We start from the raw sequence: 25,314 nt of genomic DNA, 5'->3' as shown, positions 1-25,314 counted from the left end.
TGCCACCAGAAGATAGAAGAAGCAAGGAATAACCTTCTGATACCTCGATTTCAGCTCAAGGATACTAATTTCAGACTTTTGGCCTCCAGAACTATAATACAATCATTTTCTTTTGTTTTAAGCCACCAAATTTGTGGCAATTTGTTACAGGAGCCACAGGAAATTATAATATACTATCCCAGTGCAATCCAGCCACGACAAAGTGATCACCTTACTTCTCAGTTTTGGTTCCAGGAACCACGGGGTTGCCTTAGCTATAATGCAGGAGTCAGAGCCCCAGTGGAATTTTGGGCTCCAGAGCCATAATGCGACTGCTGAAGCCCCAGTGACACCACCTATCCTCACTGAACTCTGTCCTGAGTTCATCCTACAGAAAGTGCATCTGATTGGTGACCCCTAAATTTTTGTTGGAATAGGAGCTGCAAGAGAGTCTGAAGAGGGATTTCCCTGGCCGTCCAGTAGTTAAGAGTCTGTGTTTTCAATATAGGGGGTATGGGTACAATCCCTAGTCGGGGAACTAAGATTCTACATGCTACATGATGTGGAAAAAAAGAGAGAGAAAGGGTCTGGAAATACAGATCCACTGTATCATTCCAGCCCCTGAAGAAGAAGACAGAGTAGGCTAAAACTGAAGAGATGTAATAGTCCAATCTATTGTATCTACCACACTATCCATGCTATTTTTAGCAAAGCATTAAATCTAATATTACTAAAAAAAAAAAAGGAAAAAAAGAAATAAATGAAATTGAAGTGAAAAGAGGAAAACGCCAAACTTCAGATAAATGTATCTTCACCACTCAAGATCTTGGTTCCTCAAAGAATCCCTACAATTGAGATGAAAATATTATTCAAAACAAAACTTAACAGGTTAAAGTGCTCTTGAACTGTTTTAATTTTAGATATTTTTGATTTCCTAGTATACATTCATAGCTTGTTCCCAGTTCCCCTCTGAATGCTACTGAATTTTGATTATATTAAATTTATCCTGTCAAGGTTTTAACATTTACATTGACATTTAAGACATTTATAGAATACATCCATAGGATTCAATGCTAATTTCTGATTCTTTTTCCTTTTTTAACTTTATTTTGAGTCCTCTTCTAGTGTCTTGCATTTCAACTTTATTGATCAATAATTATTCAAGAAGAACCCATGGTAAAGTATATTGAGCTCTTGCGTGCTTGAGACTATTTGCCTACGGTCTTTGTTCTTGAAGGATAACCTGGATACAATTGTTTTTTTTTTTTTTGGATACAATTGTTAAATCACAAATCTTTTCTCTGAGAACATGGTAAACACCGTTCTATTGTCACCTAGCATTGAGTTCTGTGCAGGGTTTTGTGTGTGTTTTTACTAGTTTAGCTATTCATCCCCTGGCTAACTGGATTTTATTCTTAAGGCTTTAAAAAAATTCTGGCAAGAAGTTGCACGTCTCCTTGTTTTGCTGCTGTTAGTGAAGCTTGATTGTATGTTTATTGTTTAGTTGGTTGGTTTTGTTTGGAGGGGTAGGCTTTATTATTTGCTTATTATTGCATATTAATCAGGGAATCAGGTCTTCTTGCCATCTTTACCTGAAACTCTCCAAAGACTTGTTCAAAATGTAGCTTTGGAAACTCCATCTGGTAGCCAGGTCCTGGGGCTCCTATTGGTCATAAGTGTTGAAAACATACAAAACCAAAGTGTCTCTAAGGCTGGTTCTCTACTAAAGCACAGAATACTCCTGTCGTAAGTAGCAACCTGAGCAGTGGCCCTTTATATGCTTGAAAATAGCTCTCTTATTCCCACTGCCTACTTCTTTCTAAGATAAGTATTCCCAGATTACTTCCACACTTCTAACCATCTCAACTGAATTTCTAACACCATCCCTCTTATAATGTGATTCCCAGCGCAGAATCCTGTAGATATGACAACGAACCCTGCAGGTCCCAGCAGACTTGGACGTGACTTGGCTGGGGACCCTCTAAGCCTATTAATATGACTCAAGTTCATGTTAACATTTTTGGCAGCTGTATTTCACCATTTACTCATAACAAGTCTGTCTTTAATTAAAACCCCTTCTTTTACACACACTGTTGTTAAGCCATATCCCTCTCAACTTGGATTTATGTAACTGAGTTTGCTTTGCTGTTGTTTTTGTTTTGTCTTAGACCTTCAGTTATTCATTCTGTTTACATTCATTATTTTCAATGTAGTCTATCATTTTGAGCTGTTGACCTTCTGAATGACAATTTTATTATCTGACTTATCTCTTATCCTTGATAGTTTCATGTCATGAACATCACCAATGTCCTCATCTGGCTAATAGCCAAGTTTTTGGCAATCATTAGGCACAGTCCTCACTCTTCCACTTGCTAGCAATGTGATGTTGAACAAACTAATTGTACATTTTACATTGGTGTACAAGGGTGTACCTATGGCTGATTCATATTGATGTATGACAGAAAACCACAAAATTCTGTAAAGCAATTACCCTTCAACTATAAAAAAATTTTTTTAAGTCAAAATCAAAAAAGGAAGAAAGAAAGAAAGAAATTCCCCCAAGGTTTGCATTAACCCATTAACCAACAACCTTTGGAGGATGGTCTTAATAGTGTAGCATCCACCCAATGGCGTCATCACAGAGACTTCACTTTGTAAGATTATCATGAGAGATGTTGTGATGCATATCGCTCAAATCTAGATGAAATCTGCTGTAACATTCCACCCGTAGCCTATGGAAAAGGAAGTGAGGCTAGTCTGTCCTTATTTTCTCCTAGGCAACCCTTGCTGGCTAGCCTCCAGGGTCTGCTGCTTCCTTTAGAGGAGCTAACAAGTGATTTATTCAGCAAATGTCAACTTTCCTGATCTAAAGAGGTGGTTTTCACTCTAGGGTTCATTAGAGTGCCTTGGGGTGTACTCCGTTTCCAGGGAAAGAAGGGGACAAAATGGGGGTGTTCCTAGCTTCCTTTCCCTATGACACCCAGAGTATCTTTGCTTTGACTCATTTTCTATATTTGATTTCTGTAATTTCAGACTGTATTAAAAAAAAAAAAAGCCTCAGGAGGGATCTGAGAAACATAATTTGCAAACAACTGGAGTGAGCTATATTGAGATCTCATTTTTATTCTTTGCTCCTCTCGAGTTTAACAGCAGCATTCCAGGACTTCCCTGGTGGTACAGCAGATAGGAATCCGCTTGCCAATGCAGGGGACATGGGCTCTATCCCTGGTCCAGGGGGATTCCACATGCCACGGAGCAACTAAACCTGTGTGTCGCCACTACTGAGTACAAGCTCTGGAGTCTGAGAGCCGCAGCTACCGAGCCTGCCTGCTGCAGCACCTGAAGCCCGAGTACCTAGAGCTTGCGCTTCACAGCAAGAGAAGCCCTCGCAATGAGAAGCCCACACAGCACAACGAAGCGTAGCCCCTGCTCACTGCAAACTAGAAAAAGCCCTTGCAGCAATGAAGACCCAGTGCAACCAAAAATAAACAGATACAATTTTTTTTTTTTTTAAAGCAGCATTCCAGGTCTTTGGGGCCTGTCAAAGATGACAAGATGAGGGCAGCAAGTTTATCTGCAATGAGTTCCTTCTGACATCTGGGATGACATAGCTTACTTGGGTTGAGAGACGCAGATCGACCTGCGATGCTCAGAGCTCTGGACTCCTGGCTTCCGTTCATGCTCACCACCTCCTGCAGCTCGCCTTCCAGGACAAAGAACTTCCTCTCTGCGCAGGAGGCAGGAGGCTTGCAAGACCCAGTAGCTCTGTTTTCTCTTTCATCTGCTATCATTACACATCTTGCTCCAAGCAAACAAAAGGATGTGTCTTCCTTGTTCTTCCTCCTATAACTGAAAAAGTCCTTTGCCTTCTCTAAACTTTTACACAGGACCCAGCTGCTCTAGGTTGCAGAATCCCTGTGGCTTTTACAAGTTGGGGGTGATTCCTCCATTTCTCTCATTCTCTCTCCTTGTTTCTCGCATTTCCGTCCTTGCTCTCTTCTTTTGTTATTTACTATGTATTTATGGTGGTCTTTCTAATCCTCTTCAGTTTTTAAAGACATTCTTCTCTCCCTTGTTTATATGCTTTTGTTTTTTTGTTCTTATACTCAGTTCCTCAAAATGCTTTCCAGATAATCACATCTAATTCTTTGGTCATCTCCCCATTTTTCCTCACCTGTCTCCATTCATTTAGAAAATATTTATGGAGATTTAACTGTGTGCCAGACACTGGGCTGAATGCTGGGCGTATAACACATGGTTTCCATTCTCAAGAAGCTGGAGGAAATAGACAAACAGGAAGTTCCAGTACAATGATTGCTTTGTCACAACTCCATTTTTTATATTTTCACTCTCTTTTCAGCTACTTTCTTTTTAGAACCTGAGACCATAGGATAACTCTGGAGCAAGTAATGACCTCTACTAGTTGTGAAAGAGCACGACTTTATGCTGCTTGAAGCCTGAACAATGGGCTTATATGAAAGTCTTGAAAGAGAAAGGGAATTAGCAGGTACTAGGGACTTCACTTTCACTTTTCACTTTCATGCATTGGAGAAGGAAATGGCAACCCATTCCAGTGTTCTTGCCTGGAGAATCCCAGGGACGGGGAAGCCTGGTGGGCTGTCGTCTATGGGGTTGCACAGAGTTGGACACGACTGAAGCAACTTAGCAGCAGCAGCAAGTGCCTACTGCATACTGAGCACAATGCTGTCCCTGCTGGTATACATTATCTTATTTATTCTTCATAATACCCAAGAAGAAGGTATTATAATGTTTACTTTGTGGTGCAGGGAAGTCAAATTGAGAGAACCCCCAGGTCACAGAGCTGTAAATCAAGCTTTGGGATTCACATCCAAGTTTGTCTTTCCCATTCATCATACTGCAGAACTCAGCCTCCTTTTGAGGCAGTGTGAGGGAGGGATGGAGTTAGCAGATGCAAACAACGAAGTAAGAACAAGCTCCTACAAGTGCAGGGAACTGTATTCAATATCCTGTGATAAGCTATAATGGAAAACATATAAAAGATGTATATACATGTATAACTGAATCACTTTGTTCTACAGTAGAATTTTTTTTTTTTACATTTCAATTTGTTTCAATTGTTTATTAACCAGATTACAAAAATAATCCTGGTAGATACCTTAGTTCATCCTTCTAATAAGCCTGTTGATCTGGTCTTCCCTGTTGCCAGCATCTCCACCTTCTACAAAATGGGTGGTCTTTTTCTTCATTCCACCTTGTGGAGAAGACAATTTAAAGGGCCACAGGAAGTTGTTTGCTTCTTTGAAACATTTTCCAACGGTATAGATCTCATGAATCAGATCCTCCACACAGATGATTCCATATTTCCCAAGAGATCGAGCAATCAATGCGTTGTCTGTCGGGGCAATTCGCTTTTTGTTGATTTTGCCATAACCATGCTTGTAAATCAATTCATTTACAGACTTCAGATTGGGGTACCCCATGCAATGTATGGCTCCACAATTCTCAGCATGTTAATTGATGCCTTGTTGAGCTTCACAAAGGTGCCGTTGAATATCTGCTGGAGGCGAAGGAGCTGCAGCACCTTTGAACCTTTGGGCTTACACCGTTGATACCTCTGATCCTGATGACAAACGCCAATTTGGGTTCCTCGGGTACATAGAAGTTGCCGGCTTTTTGTGCCATCCTAGCCATTCGAATTTCAGTTCTGTACATCTGCCTGTATTCCTTGTGGTAAAGCTTAGCTTTTTCATAGATAAGCTTCCTCCTTGCCTTTCGAAGCATCTTTTGGGCAAACTTCTTTCTCAGTCGCTTGATCTTAAGCTCTGTGAAATTCTTCCGCTTTTTCTTAAGGGTTTCTGGCACAGCAGAAAACTTTTTCTTCTCTTCTGCACCTTCCATGGTTCCAGCCAGAAAAGAGCCTACAGTAGAAATTAACACAACATTGTAGATCAACTACGTTGCTGCTGTTCAGTTGCTAAGTCATGTCCAACTGTTTGCAACCCCAGGGATTACAGCATGTCAGACTTCCCTGTCTTTCACTATCTCTGGAGTTTGCTCAAATTCATGTCCATTGAGTCAATGATGCTATCTAACCATTTCATCCTCTGTTGCCCTCTTCTCCTTTTGCCTTCAATCTTTTCCAGCATCACGGTCTTTTCCAATGAGTTGGCTCTTCACATCAGCCGGCCAAAGTATTGGAGCTTCAGCATCAGTCCTTCCAATGAATATTATAGGGTTGATTTCCTTAAGGATTGACTGGTTTTATCTCTTTGCAGTCCAAGAGACTCTCAAGAGTCTTCTCTAGCACCACAATTCAAAAGCATCAATTCTTTAGCACTCAGGCTTCCATACTTGAGTTAAAAGAAGAAAGTCAACCTCCTTTGAAATGTTACCTTAACCTTCTATCTCTCTCAGTGTACATTTCTCATCTGCTTCAACTCCGCCTTGCTCAGAGCTCACTTCTTCTAGCAGCCTTCACTAACTGCTTAAAATATTCCTTCCTTCTGTGTAATCCCTCTTTGGAGTTTTTCATTATTTTGTACTAGTTGATTTTGCTTTACAGCTGTCTTGGCATTATTTTGTACTTGTGTCCTCAGCTTCCCTGAGTTGCTAATTCATGCAGGACTGAGTTTCTTCCACCTCGGCCACCAGCACAAATTGTTCCCATTGTGAATTGCATGCAGCCTCCTTCTATCTTTATCCCCATCCTTTCCCTCTTCTCCTTCATTGGACTTTTGTTCTGAGTCCTTTTCCTCACATTTATTTATGGGTCTTTCAACCATCAGGCTTCCTTGGTGGCTCAAATGGTAAAGAATCTGCCTGTAATGCAGGAGACCTGGGTTTGATCCCTGGGTTGGGAATGCCCCCTGGAGAAAGGAATGGCAACCCACGCCAGTATTCCTTTTTTTTTTTTTTTTCCACTCCAGTATCCTTGCCCAGAGAATTCCAAGGACAGAGGAGCCTGGCAGACTACAGTCCATGGGGTTACAAACAGTCAGATACAACTGTACTTCAACCATCTCTGATTAAAATCCAAGTCTCTTCCCCAAGTGGACAGCGTGATGGCTTCAGCGGTTGTTTTTACAGGCTCTGCCTGTAGTAGAGGCAGTAGAGGCCGGCTGTGTGCCCATGGCAGGGGGTTGTAACCTGCCAGCTGTAAGGAGCAGCAGAGGCCCAGCATGTGTTTCCCTCCTCCCACAGAGCTGGGGTCTTCCTGGAACGCAGCCTAGCATCACTCGTTCCCTTGGCTATAGTTCATGCCACCCTCTGTGACCACAGCTGGCACTCTGAGGGCTCTGAGCTCTCCCTGATGCTCTGCAGCCAGCCCCTCCCATTGAACAACAGCCAGAGCCTCTGCTGCCTCCATGAGACATAAGGCATTTTCCGATGGAACCTGTAAGCTTTCTTTTCCCTCTACTCTCTTTTTTTTTTCTTCATTCACAAACATTGTCCAGTCCTTGCCCAACAAGGAAGGCCACTGTTTTCATTGCTATCCTGCAAGCAAATTCTTCAGGTGGTTGGAGAACATGTATTGGTGCCATAGGACAGCATGCATGGGAGTTTGTTGCTTTTTTCTTCTTGTCTCCAGAGTGCACATATCCTGGCTGTAGTCTGGGAATCTTCATCTCTGACCTGTGTGCCTATCTCCTAACATCGTCATGTGGCAACACTATCCCCTTCCCCACGCTAGGACTAAACACGCAGTCAGGCCAAGAGCGGGCTTGCACACCATTGTCAAGCTTCTCTGTTGGTCCCTACACCTGCCTGGGAAGGCCCTTCCCTGCTCCCACTGACTCATTCCCACCCAGACAAGCCTCGGAGCAGGTGTGTTAGCAATGGTTGCCCATCATTTTGTAAAGACAGAAAGTAAAGTTTCTGGATAAAAAGCTCATCCAGGGACACGTGAGTTGGTGACAAGAACCACACACATGGCCTCCAGGATCCAGACCCTGCCTGTCCTGACACTGTCTGTCCCAAGTCTGCCCAAGGAGTCTGGAAGTCCAGACACTGTTCTAAGGCATCACTTAATCCTTCTAACAAGCTTAAATGGTGGGCACATCCCTTCCTCATCTTATACGTGAGAGAGTTAAATAACATGCCTCACTCAGCAGTCTGGTACCTGACAGAGGCAGGATTAGAACCCCAGCTGTTGAGTTCTAGAGCCTGTGCACTCGAGCACAGAGTCCAGGCTGCACTTTACAAATAGGAAAGCAGAGCCTGAAGGACATCAAAGGACTTCTGCAGCCAAAGCAGCAAGTCAGAACAGAACCAAAGTTTGACAAGGACAAGGGCCAGTAGAACTGGCCCAAGAAGCATCCAGTCAGCTTCTGTGGCCGGCAGTGGTTCAGCTCTAGGCTCACCAGGAGCTGGTATTTCTCATGGAAATGTTAGAAATCAGATGCGTCTCTGTTTCTGTCTCTGACTGATTTCTCCCCCTTCCTAACGGACAGGAACCACCTCCCTTTCCAAATCTGATCTGCTTCTTTCAAGGCCTTTCAAAGGAACCCCGGAAAGCCACACCTACCCTCTGACACCCTCCTTTCCTTAAGACAAGAAGGAACAAAGGAAACTCTTTTGATTGGCTCATCCTGAGCAAATACGGGTGTGTTACTCTATTCACTTTCAAATTCCCCTGATGGGCTTCCCTGCTGGCTTGGTAAAGAATCTGATGCAATGCAAGAGCCCTAGGAGTCAGGAGCCTCAGGAGATGTGGGGTTAGATCCCTGGGTCAGGAAGATCCCCTGGAGAAGGGAATGGCAACCCACTCCAGTATTCTTGCCTGGAGAATTCCACGGACAGAAGAGCCTGGTGGGCTACAGTCCATGGGGTCACAAAGAGTCGGACATGACTAAACCAACTTAGCACGCATGCACTGATAGAAATTACCTGGGCCTGTTCTTTAAAAGTAATTTCTTCTGAGGGAAAGAAGAGAAAATAAACTGTGCCTCTGACCTTTGGTATTAAACTCTTTTCTTCTTTCTCAGAGCCTGGCAAACCACAGGCAGGTTTTACAGTATCCCTGAACCTTTCCATTTTCTCTTCTCAAAAGCTGCTTCTAACTGTGCATGGTAAGTGCTAGAACTATAACCTGGGGGACTCTTTTTCCCACACAAAGAAGAAATAGTGGAAAAGTAGAATGACCAATGCTGGAAGGATTTTACCAGAAAATACAAGTAAATGTATCACCCCAGGGCAGTGTAACTAAAAATAAACAGCAGTGTACAGAGCCATTGTGAGATTCTCCCATGAATCTTTCCAGGATGCAGCAATTGCACAGATCATTATAAGGAAGTACTATTAAGCCAGGTGCTGTTCTGGATGGCAGGGGCACAACAGTGATCAGAAATAGATGGAAGTCCTTGCTCTCCTGGAGCTCATCTCCTAGAAAGGAAGAGCCAGCAATAAACAAATGAACCAATGAGGAAATCATTTGTCATGTGGTGATAAAGGCTTCCCAAGTGGCTTAGGGGTAAAGAATCCACCTGCCAGTGCAAGAGATGTAAGAGATATGGGTTAGTCCCTGGGTCTGGCAGATCCCCTGGAGTAGGAAATGGCACCCTATTCCAATTTTCTTCACATGGACAGAAGAGCCTGGTGGGCTGCAGTCCATGGGGTCACAAAGAGTCAGACATGATTGAGCGACTGAGCACACAGGCATGATAAAGGCTAAGAAGGTATAAAAAGCAGGGCGAGGGGGAGTGATACTGATGAGTTGGGATGTGATACAGTCTTTGTTCCCAAGACCTGTCACAAAGCTCCTAGAATCCCTGGAATGTCATGAGTGATGGACTTTCTCTTGTATTCAAAAGGCAGCCCTCTTGTGCCCACCTGAGTTTATGCTAATGAGGTGACTTAGTGTGGGGCCCCTAGACAGGTCCTCAGGATGGGGATGGTCACCAGAAAGACGCTAAGATTGGAAGGTATGTAACTTTCAACCCCTCCCACTGACTTCTGGGACTAGGAAGAAGGGAGCTGTAGGTTAAGCTCTATAAAAACACTTGAACAATAAGATTTGGAACCTAGTTTAGGAGCTCAGGTCAATACCCAATGTTATATAATAATCTATATAGGAAAAGAAGCTGAAAAGACATATGTGTATGTGTGTGTGTGTGTGTGTGTGTGTGTGTGTGAACTGAATCACTTTGCTGTGTACTTGAAACAAACACAATGCTGTAAATCAAAGAGAGAGAGAGATTTGATGGGTTTAGGAGTTGGTGAATGCCAGGAGGCTGCTCGTCCCAGTTGCATGGGGACAGAAGCTCCTGTCCTTGGGACGTTCCAGACCTCACCTTATGTACCACTTCATCTGCAGTTCATTTTTATTCTTTATAATGTCCATTATAATAAACTGGTAAATGTAGGTAAGTGTTTTGCTGCTGTCTGGGAGCCACTGTAGCAAATTAATTAAAACTGAGGAGGGAGCTGTAGGAAGCTCCAGTTTATAGCCATTCAGTCAGAAGCACAGGTAACAATCTGGACTTGTGATTGGCTTATGAAGTGGAATCAGTCTTGTGGGACTGAGCCCTTAACCTGTGGGTTATAACACCATCCCAGTTAGATAGTATCAGAACTTAATTTGTAGGACACCCAATCAGTGTCTGCTAAGAATCAGAGATTCCTTGGTGGTGCTGAAAAACACATATCAGAGTTAAGTAAGTTAAGCCATTAAGGTGTCTCTGATAAGGTAACATGTGAGCAGCGATCTGAAGAAAATGAGGGCATGAGCCTTGTGGTTTTCTTGCAGAAGAAACAGCATATGCAAAGGTCCTATAGCAGGGTTATGTTTATCATAGTCAAGAAAGCAAGGAAGCCAGTGTGGCTGGAGCAGAGTAAGAGATGATGAGAGTAACAGAAGATGTAGGACTCTGGTACAGACTTTGAAGTTTACGCTGAGAGCTGCAAAGTCATTCAAAATTTTGAACAGAGGAGTGACAAGAACCAACTTGCCTTTCAGAAGGACCACTCTGGCTGCTATGTGGAAAATGCCATCTTCAGAGTCAAGCATTTTTCACTATAAGCAGTGAGAAAGCTGATGGTCCGGTGGGGAAGACAGGTAATGGGTAACTGGAAAGCAGAAATGCAGGATGTTTTGGAATTGATAACAAGAGGATCTGACCCTTGTCTGAGAATCCAAGGGCAGGCTTCCTGGAGGAGGTGATTTTAAGCTAAGGCTTAAAGGATGAGTAGGAATAGAGGAGATAAAGAAAGGAGGGGAAGAGCTTTCCAGGGAAGGCAAAAAAACACATATAACAACTCTAGGCAGATTTCTTGGATGATCCACTGGTTAAGAATCTATGGAGAGACCACAACAGACAACACAGAAATACAAAGGATCATAAGAAACTACTATCAGCAATTATATGGCAATAAAATGGACAAAGTGGAAGAAATGGACAAATTCTTAGAAAAGTACAACTTTCCAAAACTGGACCAGGAAGAAATAGAAAATCTTAACAGACCTATCACAAGCACAGAAATTGAAACTGTAATCAGAAATCTTCCAGCAAACAAAAGCCTGGGTCCAGATGGCTTCACAGCTGAATTCTACCAAAAATTTAGAGAAGAGCTAACACCTATCCTGCTCAAACTCTTCCAGAAAATTGCAGAGGAAGGTAAACTTCCAAACTCATTCTATGAGGCCACCATCACCCTAATACCAAAACCTGACAAAGATCCCCCCAAAAAAGAAAACTACAGGCCAATACCACTGATGAACATAGATGCAAAAATCCTCAACAAAATTCTAGCAATCAGAATCCAACAACACATTAAAAAGATCATACACCATGACCAAGTGGGCTTTATCCCAGGGATGCAAGGATTCTTCAATATCCGCAAATCAATCAATGTAATACACCACATTAACAAATTGAAAAATAAAAACCATATGATTATCTCAATAGATGCAGAGAAAGCCTTTGACAGAATTCAACATCCATTTATGATAAAAACTCTCCAGAAAGCAGGAATAGAGGGAACATACCTCAACATAATAAAGGCTATATATGATAAACCCACAGCAAACATTATCCTCAATTGTGAAAAATTGAAAGCATTTCCTTTAAAGTCAGGAACAAGACAAGGGTGCCCACTTTCACCATTACTATTCAACATAGTTTTGGAAGTTTTGGCCACAGCAATCAGAGCAGAAAAAGAAATAAAAGGAATCCAAATGGGAAAAGAAGAAGTAAAACTCTCACTATTTGCAGATGACATGATCCTCTACATAGAAAACCCTAAAGACTCCACCAGAAAATTACTAGAACTAATCAATGACTATAGTAAAGTTGCAGGATATAAAATCAACACACAGAAATCCCTTGCATTCCTATACACTAATAATGAGAAAATAGAGAAATTAAGGAAACAATTCCATTCACCATTGCAACGGAAAGAATAAAATACTTAGGAATATATCTCCCTAAAGAAACTAAAGACCTATATATAGAAAACTATAAAACACTGGTGAAAGAAATCAAAGAGGACACTAATAGATGGAGAAATATGCGGGGAGCGAGCTCCGCCCGTGGCAAAGGTCATGAGGAAGGAGGCTCGGCATACGCAAAGGCGGGATCGAGCCTCAGGAGTCCCCCTGGAAATTCTCAAGCAGCTACCCCCAAAACCAGAGTCTGCCTACTTTCTGCTTTGTGCTTTCACCTACACCTCTGACTTTAAGGGGGGCTGTCCCCCACTACCTCTCTCTGAAAAAAGAGTTAGCTTACAGCTCCAGTTAATAATTCCTGGGTGTGACAGTGTTTAACCTACAAACTCCTTTGGAAATCCTCTAGCCTGCCTGAATAGGTTTTTCCAGCCACATGTGATTGTTCAGAGCCTCCCAACTGTGAGAGGCATGAGATGTTCTAAACTGTCTAAACACAGATTCCTTTGAGTAGTTAAAAGATTGATTAGAAATTGTATTGGTGAAGGGTTTTTCACTTATTGGGCCAATGTTTGCTGCTAAGTCTCCATACTCCTTACCTACTGTGTCCTTGGCAGTGTATTGATTGATATAATGGGCGTATAGAAATGTAAGTAGTAGCCTCAATGTTTGTAACCTTGGACCCTTGAGTTAATTCTTTTCTTGATTGAGCCCACCTCACCTTTGCCCTATAGGAATGCAGCTTTGTCCAATGCTTTTTTGGGGGCTGGTGCCTGACTTTGGAATAATCACCTTTAGAGAAAGATAAGTTTCTTAAAATGTTAACAGGCCTCCTGGCCAGAAGATGATGTAATTCACCTGAACTTTTGCATATGATAAGTTTGAAAGCCTGGCTTCGATTAGGACCAGGAACTGCTGTCCTTGCATGACTCCACCCCTTCCCCCTTTATCCTCTATGCACAACTTAAGGTATAAAAACTACTTTGGAAAATAAAGTGCGGGCCTTGTTCACCAAAACTTGGTCTCCCCATGTCGTTCTTTCTTTCACCTTCTAGCTGAATTTTTCCTCTGAGGCGGGGAAGCTCGTCAAGCCTACTAATTTTGCCTGGGCTTCTAAGATCCGACCGGGGAGGCCTTAGTGTCTCCTCTCCTTTGGGAGAACGGGAGGACGCCTGTGGCCTTCGTAGGTGACGTAAATTCCCTGCTTTGGAAGTTTATTCAGCCTCTTTTCTCCACTGAATTTCCTCACTGAGCTATCCTCATCCTATTACTCTTTATATCTTTGATAAAATATTTAAATAAATAGGTCGCTGATGCTGTCCCCGCTTTGAATACCCTGGATCAGCCGAGGCTGGTCCCCGGCAGAAATATACCATGTTCATGGATTGGAAGAATCAATATAGTGAAAATGAGTATACTACCCAAAGCAATTTATAGATTCAATGCAATCCCTATCAAGCTACCAATGGTATTCTTCACAGAGCTAGAACAAATAATTTCACAATTAGTATGGAAATACAACCTTGAATAGCCAAAGCTATCTTAAGAAAGAAGAATGGAACTGGAGGAATCAACCTGCCTGACTTCAGGCTCTACTACAAAGCCACAGTCATCAAGACAGTATGGTACTGGCACAAAGACAGAAATATAGATCAATGGAACAAAATAGAAAGCTCAGAGATAAATCCACACACCTATGGACACCTTATCTTTGACAAAGGAGGCAAGAATATACAATGGATTAAAGACAATCTCTTTAACAAGTGGTGCTGGGAAATCTGGTCAACCACTTGTAAAAGAATGAAATTAGAGCACTTTCTAACACCATACACAAAAATAAACTCAAAATGGATTAAAGATCTAAACGTAAGACCAGAAACTATAAAACTCCTAGAGGAGAACATAGGCAAAACACTCTCCGACATACATCACAGCAGGATCCTCTATGACCCACCTCCCAGAATATTGGAAATAAAAGCAAAAATAAACAAATGGGACCTAATTAAAATTAAAAGCTTCTGCACAACAAAGGAAACTATAAGCAAGGGGAAAAGACAGCCTTCAGAATGGGAGAAAATAATAGCAAATGAAGCAACAGACAAACAAGTAATCTCAAAAATATACAAGCAACTCCTACAGCTCAATTCCAGAAAAATAAATGACCCAATCAAAAAATGGGCCAAAGAACTAAATAGACATTTCTCCAAAGAAGACATACAGATGGCTAACAAACACATGAAAAGATGCTCAACATCACTCATTATCAGAGAAATGCAAATCAAAACCACTATGAGGTACCATTTCATGCCAGTCAGAATGGCTGCGATCCAAAAGTCTACAAGCAATATATGCTGGAGAGGGTGTGGAGAAACGAGAACCCTCTTACACTGTTGGTGGGAATGCGAACTAGTACAGCCACTATGGAGAACAGTGTGGAGATTCCTTAAAAAACTGGAAATAGAACTGCCTTATGATCCAGCAATCCCACTGCTGGGCATACACACTGAGGAAACCAGAAGGGAAAGAGACACGTGTACCCCAATGTTCATTGCAGCACTGTTTATAATAGCCAGGACATGGAAGTAACCTAGATGTCCATTGGCAGATGAATGGATAAGAAAGCTGTGGTACATATACACAATAGAGTATTACTCAGCCATTAAAAAGAATACATTTGAATCAGTTCTAATGAGGTGGATGAAACTGGAGCCTATTATACAGAGTGAAGTAAGCCAGAAAGAAAAACACCAATACAGTATACTAACGCATATATTTGGAATTTAGAAAGATGGTAACAATAACCCTGTATCAGATCAGATCAGTCGCTCAGTCGTGTCCGACTCTTTGCGACCCCATGAATTGCAGCACGCCAGGCCTCCCTGTCCATCACCAACTCCCAGAGTTTACTCAGACTCACGTCCATCGAGTCAGTGATGTCATCCAGCCATCTCATCCTCTGTCGTCCCCTTCTCCTCTTGCCCCCAATCCCTCCCAGCATCAGAGTCTTTTCCAATGAGTCAACTCTTCACATGAGGTGGCCAAAGTACTGGAGTTTCAGCTTTAGCATCATTCCCTCCAAAGAAATCCCAGGGCTGATCTCCTTCAGAATGGACTGGTTGGATCTCCTTGCAGTCCAAGGGACTCTCAAGAGTCTTCTCTAACACTACAGTTCAAAAGCATCAATTCTTCAGCGCTCAGCTTCACAGTCCAACTCTCACATCCATACATGACCACAGAAAAACCACAGCCTTGACTAGATGGACCTTTATTGGCAAAGTAATGTCTCTGCTTTTGAATATGCTATCTAGGTTGGTCATAACTTTCCTTCCAAGGAGTAAGCGTCTTTTAATTTCATGGCTGCAGTCACCATCTGTAGTGATTTTGGAGCCCAGAAAAATAAAGTCTGACACTGTTTCCACTGTTTCCCCATCTATTTCCCATGAAGTGATGGGACCGGATGCCATGATCATAACCCTGTATACAAGACAGCAAAAGAGACACTGATGTATAGAACAGTCTTTTGGACTCTGTGGGAGAGGGAGAGGGTGGGATGATTTGGGAGAATGGCATTGAAATATGTATAATATCATATATGAAATGAGTCGCCAGTCCAAGTTTGATGCACAATATTGGATGCTTGGGGCTGGTGCACTGGGATGACCAAGAGGGATGGTATGGTGAGGGAGGAGGGAGAAGGGTTCAGGATGGGGAACACATGTATACCTGTGGCAGATTCATTTTGATATATGGCAAAACCAATACAATATTGTAAAGTTAAATAAAATAAAATTTAAAAAAAAAAAAAAGAATCTGCCTGCCAATGCAGGGAACATGGATTTGACCCCTGGGCTGGGAAAATTCCTCATGCTGCAGGGCAGCTAAGCCTATGTGCCACAGCTACTGAAGCCTCTGTACTTTAGAGCCTATGTGCCACAACTACTGAGCCCAGCTGCTGCAACTGCTGAAGCCCGTGTGCCTAGACCTTATGCTCTGCAACAAGAGAAGCCACCACCACGAGAAGCCTGTGAATTGGAACTAGAGAGTTGCCCCTGATTGCCACAACTAGAGAAAGCCTAGTGTATGCTAGAAGACACAGCACACACACACAAGACTCCAGGCATAAATCTAGGCATGAAAAAGTGCAGACTCATTGCAGGGAACATAATAACACAAAAGAGGCTGAAGCCTAGTAAGCTAGGGCCAGGGTATTGGGTTAATGCTGGTAAAAGTGGGGCTGTGCCTGTGGGGCTGCATCTAGAGCGCTGAGGACTGGTCATAGCCCTAAAGCTACATGAGCCATTGGAAGTTCTCTTCAGTGGACCAGTACAATCAGATTCGCATTTTCAGAGGATGAGTTAGGCACTACGTGATGACTACACTTACTCAGGGGAGCAAGAGCAGATGAAGTGAGAACAATTAGAAGATCAGGTGTGCGAGAAAACCAGAATTGAAAGAGACACATGTACCCCAATGTTCATCGCAGCTCTGTTTACAACACCTAGGACATGGAAGCAACCTAGATGTCCGTTGGCAGATGAATGGATAAGAAAGCTGTGGTACATATACACAATGGAGTATTACTCAGCCATTAAAAAGAATGCATTTGAATCAGTTCTAATGAGGTGGATGAAACTGGAGCCTATTATACAGAGTGAAGTAAGTCAGAAAGAAAAACACCAATACAGTATATTAATGCATATATATGGAATTTAGAAAGATGGCAACGATGACCCTATATGTGAGACAGCAAAAGAGACACAGATGTTAGGAACAGACTTTTGGATTCTGTGGGAGAAGGCAAGGGTGGGATGATTTGAGAGAATAGCATTGAAACATGTATATTATCATATTATCATATCATAGATCACCAGTCCAGATACAATGCATGAGACAGGGTGCTCAGGGGTGGTGCACTGGAATGACTCTGAGGGATGAGATGGGGAGGGAGGTGGGAGGGGGGGCTCAGGATGGAGAACACATGTACACCCATGGCTGATTCATGTCAATGTATGGCAAAAACCACTACAATATTGCAAAGTAATTAGCCTCCAATTAAAATAAATTAATTTACAAAAAAAAAAAAAAAAAAAGATCAGGTGTGGGCCAGATATCATAAAAGCCTGGATTTGGCAGGAGTGGAGGGGATGGAAGTCAACAGGTGGGTTTGAAGGATATTTTGGAAGACAGCAGACCTGATCACTGTTTAGAAGTGGGCAGAGGGGGCCTTTGAGTAGCTCTCTCTGACTTTTGCCCTTGGGTACCTGGGTAGATGGGGGTGCCACTCCTGAGAGAGGGAACCAGAGCCCCACGTGGTTTGGAATTCTAGGGCCCCGGCCAATGCTTATTTTGCCCCTTGAGCAGAGCTGCTGCTGCCCTGTAGGTAGAGTGTGCTGGAGCCAGTTTATACCCTCAAGCCAGCTGCTCAGCATTTGGTTACTTAAAATCAGCTATGGGGGGTGAATTTACACAAGGAGGACAAACATTACCAATCACAGCTTGCCTTCCAAAGAGCTGGTTCACAGCACACTACTGTCTGCAAGGAAATTTTGGCTGGTGTTTCAGACCCTTCAGTGACTGCTTGTTGATACTTTACTGGTTTGGGAATATAGGTCATCATTCTCCAATTTTGTTACACAGAGTTGACCTTGCTACTTGGATTAAATGCATGGGCACCTTCCTATATATAGCTTATCTTCTCTAGGCTGTTGCCAGAGTTGAGATTGGAAGCAGCTATGGAACATTGACAAGAATCTGGATACCCTTGAAGCACGCCCAGGATACCAATCTTGGCTGCCTTTCTGTTTATGGCTTTCTGGACTTCCTGCCAAAACACCTTATCTCCCCTAGATTTTTATCTAATGTCAAGATTCCATAATTAGCAGAATATTTGAGAAGGAAGCAGACACTGGAAAAGAAAACAGGCAGGATGCCAGGAGATTCATCTATCCAACCATCCATCCATCTGTCCATACACATATCTGACAAATATTTGCTAAGCATTCAGTATGTGGCATATGCTTCCGAGTGCTGGGGATATCAAATCAAAGAAGTTCTTTGGGGTTCTCAACATCACTGGGGAGAGAGACTCATAAATAATTCTAATGTCAATTTTCATCAAGGTGTGTTGCACTATAAGCAACAGAAAACCTAATCAGATTGGCTTGAACAAGGAAGACATTTATTTTATCAATTATTAAATAGTTCAGAAGTACGACAGGTGAATTTCAGTTCCTCTTCTCTGTAATACTCTTGGATTTGCCATGCTTTATGTGTATTTGTGTCCAAACCAGGCTAGACACAATATGACTGCAGGAGTTCCAGTCATCACATCAGATATCACAACATCCAAAGGAAGAAGGAAACTGTTTCTTCCTGTATTTTTTTTTTTTTTTTTGAAGAAAAGAGAACACTTCTCCCAAATTCCCTAGCAGATGTGCCTTCATGTCTTAGTTCACTGAACTGGGGCATGTGCCCATTCCAAACTTCATCTCAGGCAAAGGGAATGATAAATTTCATAGGCACAGACTAGTCAGGTTCTACCTTGAATGCTGAGAATGGTGTTACCGTCCCTGAGTCTCATGGAGGCAGGAGGAGATACCTGAATATTTCTGTTAGTAAAGGAGAATAGGGTGAGAGCTCTGGGTGATTAGGAGGTGACACACAGCATCTATTACACAGATCTAAGGAGATGCCACACCAGAGGTGTGTGTGTACTGATTGGTGGGGTTCGTGGGGCAAGACAAAGTTTTTTTCTGGGTGAGGGAGGCAGTTGGGATTTCAAAAAGGAGGTGACTTGGGAGCTGGACTGGGGATAAAGAATACAAGGCTAAAAGCTCTGCCTACCAGATACAGGTTGAGAGGGTATTCTAAGCCCTTCTCAAAGGATTTGGCTAAATGCTACAGGAAGTGTAGAGTCATTACACATATTCTTAATACTTTTAAGTCCTATTTTTCTATTTTATTTTGTTTTTGTCTGTACTGCACAGTTTGTGGGATCTCAATTCCCCAGCTGGGGATCAAACCTGGCCCCTTGGCAGTGGAAGTGTAGAACTCTCCAGTCACCAGGCCACCAGGGAGTTCCCTAAATTCTATTTGTAAGTGGAGAAATAGGAAAGGGGAAGAAGAAGAGTCACTTGCTGAATGTCTTCTATATGCTTGATGCTGATTATATAGATTCCTCCTTTAATCCTCAGCACAACTCTACTGGAAAGCTATCATTGTCCCATCTTACAATGACCAAATGGCTCACAGATCAGGACCAGCCCTGACCGACTGATGTTTGCTTAGGTATATGACTGCAGGCGTGGCAGTTCCCAGGCCTTTGATGGGGGCATGAGGGGCTGTGCAGTGCAAAGAACACGGGTGGCTGTTGCCATGGGAGGTGACGAACTTCTGGATTACAGCAGCAGGGATGGAGAACAGATATGATGAGGAGCTAAATGCATGGGAATTGGCGACCAAGTGTCTTTGTGGATGAAAAGATAGAGTTTATTAAGACACAGTAGTTCAACTATAGTCTTCAGTTTGAAAATTCAAATTTGTTTTGACCCTACTGAGATATTAGGGAACATTTTGAGCATACTTGTCCCTTAAGAAACAGTAGGTGAAAGCAGAAAACTGCATCTAGTTTAGAAATAAATACATGATCCACATGTGTGCACACACACTAGCACCCTCAAATATCTACCAGCTGTGTCACCATATGGGTTATGAGCCACACTCATCCATATCCGAGTACAACCTTCTGTCCAATTTCCAGTAAGCATCCGTCCACCACTTCACAATAACCTGCAAACTGCAGCCTTCTAAAGCCCATGTCCACACGGAAACTTCAGGTCTTTGGAAAGTACCACATTTATTCTATTATTTATGTGTTTTGCAACCATTGAACATGTTTAAGACCATGCCATGATTTTTATTATGTTTCTATCTCTTTTTAAAATGTCACTAATTATTTAACTTATATGCAGAGTACATCATGAGAAACACTGGACTGGAAGAAGCACAAGCTGGAATCAAGATTGCAGGGAGAAATATCAATCACCTCAGATATGCAGATGATACCACCCTTATGGCAGAAAATGAAGAGGAACTAAAAAGCCTCTTGATGAAAGTGAAAGAGGAGAGTGAAGAAGTTGGCTTAAAGATCAACATTCAGAAAACGAAGATCATGGCATCCGGGCCCATCACTTCATTACAAATAGATGGGGAAACAGTGGCTGACTTTATTTTTCTGGGCTCCAAAATCACTGCAGATGGTGACTGCAGCCATGAAATTAAAAGACGCTTACTCCTTGGAAGGAAAGTTATGACCAACCTAGATAGCATATTGAAAAGCAGAGACCTTACATTGCCAACAAAGGTCCATCTAGTCAAGGCTATGGTTTTTCCTGTGGTCATGTATGGATGTGAGAGTTGGACTGTAAAGAAGGCTGAGCACCGAAGAATTGATGCTTTTGAACTGTAGTGTTGGAGAAGACTCTTGAGAGTCCCTTGGACTGCAAGGAGATCCAACCAGTCCATTCTGAAGGAGATCAGCCCTGGGATTTCTTTGGAGGGAATGATGCTAAAGCTGAAACTCCAGTACTTTGGCCACCTCATGTGAAGAGTTGACTCATTGGAAAAGACCTTGATGCTGGGAGGGATTGGGGGCAGGAGAAGGGGACGACAGAGGATGAGATGGCTGGATGGCATCACTGACTTGATGGACGTGAGTCCGAGTGAACTCCGGGAGTTGGTGACGGACAGGGAGGCCTGGCGTGCTGCAATTCATGGGGTCACAAAGAGTCAGACATGACTGAGCAACTGAACTGAACGGAACTGAATGAAGACTTTCGGAGAAAGCAATGGCACCCCACTCCAGTACTCTTGCCTGGAAAATCCCATGGATGGAGGAGCCTGGTAGGCTGCAGTCCATGGGGTTGCTAAGAGTCGGACACAACTGAGCGACCTCACTTTCACTTTTCACTTTCATGCACTGGAGAAGGAAATGGCAACCCATTCCAGTATTCTTGCCTGGAGAATCCCAGGGACGGGGGAGCCTGGTGGGCTGCCATCTATGGGGTCGCACAGAGTCAGACACGACTAAAGTGACTTAGCAGTAATGAAGACTTTGAATGTTGTGTTCATTTTCTCCACGGTTTTCATTGCCCAATTTTGTACAACAAAATTTTTAAGAATTATTTCAAAAGTTTAGGCTTATAATAGAAATGACCATATGTTTAAGGTTCTGCTTCAAATACTTGGATTTATGATGATGCACTTTACTGAAAGGGAGTTTGGTCAGGGGGATGGGGGCAATTGTGGCTTTGGCTTTGGACGTACTGAGCTTGAAGTTCCTGTATCGGAGGGCATCCAAAAGATGACTAAAAGTTCAGGGGAAAACAACTGGGTGTTATGTAAATAATTAACAAATTACTATTACAAATAACAGGTAATTGAAGCCATGTAAGTGGGAGAGGCTTCCCAAAGAAAGGTGCAGAGAGTCTACGAGGACACCTGAAGGCACCAGCATCCGAAGGCAAGGCAGGGAGGGAGGGGCCAGGGGAGAGTCTGAGCTGCGATGGGGTCAGAGAGATGGGAGAGTGTGATGTCAGGAAGTCAGGAGAGACCAGAGTCCAAGATGGGAAAGGTGGGCCGACAATGTCTAAAGTTACCAAAGTTCAGATAGAAGGCATGATGGAAGGTGTCGGTTGGATCCAGGTATTCATAATTAGCTTTTTAAATCTACTTATTTATTTGGCTGTGCTCGGTCTCGGTTGTGGCACACGGTATCTTCAGTCTCCACTACAGTGTGAGGGATCTTCAGTTGTGGCATGTGGGATCTAGTTCCCTGGTGAAGGTCGCTCAGTCATGTCTAACTCTTTGTGACCCCATGGACTATATAGTCCATGGAATTCTCCAGGCCAGAATCCTAGAGTGGGTAGCCTTTCCCTTCTCCAGAGGATCTTCCCAACCCAGGGGTCAAAAACAGGTCTCCCACATTGCAGGTAGATTCTTTACCAGCTGAGCCACAGGGGAAGCCCCTGGTTGCCTGACCAGGGATTGAACCTGGGCCCCCTGCACTGGGAATAGAGTCTTAGCTACTGGACCACCAGGGAAGCACCAATAATTCATTTTTAGCCATAGAGAGGGAAGGCTTTGGAAGTCCCTTCTCCTAAGATTTTTAGCAGTGAAGTGAAGCAAAAGAATGGGATTTTGTAAGGGAGCCAAAGTTGAAGGAAAATTTAAAAGATGTTTTTAGAGTGACGAGTAGAGATTAAGAGAGACAGGGGGACTTAAGAAAAGAACATGAAAGGAGACAAAAAGAGATGGAAATGGTTACACTTGGAAAGAAAAATGGTCCCTTCCTCCTCTGAGACAAGAGTGAATAAGGCAAAATGAATTTAGGTACGGTAGAGTTTATATTCCATAACCTGTGTTTTCCTTTGGAAGCAAAGGGAATGTGAAAATAGGATTGTAGCAGCTTAATCAAACAAGACAGAGAAGGCAATGGCACCCACTCCAGTACTCTTGCCGGGAAAATCCCATGGATGGAGGAGCCTGGTGGGCTGCAGTCCATGGCGTCGCAAAGAGTCGGACATGACTGAGCGACTTCACTTTCATGCATTGGAGAAGGAAATGGCAACCCACTCTAGTGTTCTTGCCTGGAGAATCCTAGGGATGGCGGAGCCTGGTAGGCTGCTGTCTATGGGATCGCACAGAATCGGACATGACTAGAGTGACTTAGCAGCAGCAGCAGCAGCAGCAACCAAACAAGAGACAACAGGAGGAGCCAATCTGAGGCTGGTGAGGGGGTTCTCAATGTCACCAGTGTCTCAGTTCAGTCAGTTCAGTTCAGTTGCTCAGTCGTGTCTGACTATTTGCGAGCCCATGGACTGCAGCACGCCAGGCCTCCCTGTCCATCACCAACTCCTGGAGTTCACCCAAACTCATGTCCATTGAGTCGGTAATGCCATCCAGCCATCTCATCCTCTGTCGTCCCCTTCTCCTCCTGCCCTCAATCCCTCCCAGCATCAGGGTCTTTTCCAATGAGTCAACTCTTCACATGAGGTGGCCAAAGTACTGGAGTTTCAGCTTCAGTATCAGTCCTTCCAATGAACACCCAGGACTGATCTCCTTTAGAATGGACTGGTTGGATCTCCTTGCAGTCCAAGGGACTCTCAAGAGTCTTCTCCAACACCACAGTTCAAAAGCATCAATTCTTTGGTCCTCAGCTTTCTTCACAGTCCAACTCTCACATCCATACATGACCACTGGAAAAACCATAGCCTTGACTAGACGGACCTTTGTTGGCAAAGTAATATCTTTGCTTTTCAATATGCTATCTAGGTTGGTCATAACTTTCCTTCCAAGGAGTAAGCGTCTTTTAATTTCATGGCTGCAGTCACCATCTGCAGTGATTTTGGAGCCCAGAAAAATAAAGTCTGACACTGTTTCCACTGTTTCCCCATCTATTTGTAATGAAGTGATGGGACCAGATGCCATGATCTTAGTTTTCTGAATATTGAGCTTTAAGCCAACTTCTTCACTCTCCTCTTTCACTTTTATCAAGAGGCTTTTTAGTTTCTCTTCACTTTCTGCCTAGATTCCTTCTATATTCTGTCTCTACTATCGTAGGGACAAGATGTCAGCTGACACCACACAGCATGTCTTCATTTCTGGAGGAAACATGGAGAAAGGCAAAGAAATGGCATCCCAGCTATATATCCTGCTCTTTTTTAATCAGGAAAATGATAACTTTCCAGAAAGCTCTCTACTAGTAGTCGATTCCCGTTTGTATTTCACTGGCCAGAACTAGGTCTGGCTGCAAGAAACTCTGGTTAGTTAGTGCTTTTAATCTTAGGAAGGAAAAACGAGATATTAAGTAAACACCTAGCTATGCCCGCTGTACTGACAGTAAGAAAGAATGAATGCTCTGGCGATGTAAAGGACAATGTGGGTGTTGAGAACGAAGACTGGTAACGGCACTAATTTGTACTGGACTTCCATTATCAGCTATTGGATAACTGGGAGCAGTTGTCTTATCTCAGTGAGCCCCACAATTTGCTTACCCATAAGAGGAGATGCTTAAGCCATATTATTTTTAAGATTTTAAAAGTTCTACAATCTATGATTCTAAGAGCTTATAAAAAATTCCATTTCTAAAATAGCAGGAGACTGTGATTGACTTTCCTGGAAGCCCGAGAAACTTGTTGATTCTTTAATAAATCTAAGCATTCTTTCTGTTCAGGACGACACAGTGTAGGACCTAAGAAAAATGTTTCCTATAAGTACATTTAATAAAGCATATTAGTACACCAAATTGAAGTTTTCAGTTAAATATGCACTTATGAAGAGTTCTCTAATGCAGACACCAGAAATGCAATTGCAGAGTTGAAGCCCATGAGATTTAAAAACCGAAACAGAAATGGTCCTCCAGAATGGCTGTACCAATTTACATTCCTACTAGCAATGTTCTTGGAGAAGGAAATGGCAACCCACTCCAGTGTTCTTGCCTGGAGAATCCCAGGGACAAAGGAGCCTGATGGGCTGCCGTCTATGGGGTCGCACAGAGTCGGACACGACTGAAGCGACTTAGCAGCAGCAGCAATGTTCTAGAGTGCCAATTTGCCTAGCAGAAAATATAAACATGAAGAAAAAAATAGCATCATGAGGTCCTTTATTCTTTGTCAGACACCATCATATGCCCTTAAACTCATTTTATCTGTGATTTTCCTGGCTACCCTATGAGGCAGGTAGCATTATTATACCCATCCTAGAAATAAAGAACTGAAGCTCAGAAAGATCAAACAGCTTGCCCCAGGCCAGTCACTTTATCACTCACAAAACAGCCTGGAATACACGTTTGTCTGACACCAAGTCCATTGTCTTAAACCCCGTACCCCACTGCCTTACAATTTCTTCCTATTGGGTCTTTAGTCTAACATGGGAAAATGTGAAAAGACTTGTTTATTGTGCCTCAAGATTCTGTC

The 25,314-nt window shown here is 42.9% G+C and overlaps 1 protein-coding gene and 1 pseudogene across 2 annotated transcripts in view; both read right to left on the bottom strand.

The window, feature by feature from the left end:
* Positions 1–25,314, bottom strand: part of SIPA1L1 (signal induced proliferation associated 1 like 1) — a 521,644-nt gene that overhangs the window by 434,078 nt on the left and 62,252 nt on the right. The window lies entirely within an intron of this gene.
* Positions 5,028–5,874, bottom strand: LOC784735 (60S ribosomal protein L7-like; annotated as a pseudogene).

Source organism: Bos taurus, chromosome 10, assembly GCF_002263795.3.
Source record: "Bos taurus isolate L1 Dominette 01449 registration number 42190680 breed Hereford chromosome 10, ARS-UCD2.0, whole genome shotgun sequence".
Lineage (NCBI taxonomy): Eukaryota > Metazoa > Chordata > Mammalia > Artiodactyla > Bovidae > Bos > Bos taurus.
This window is presented reverse-complemented; position numbering and strand designations above follow the sequence as displayed.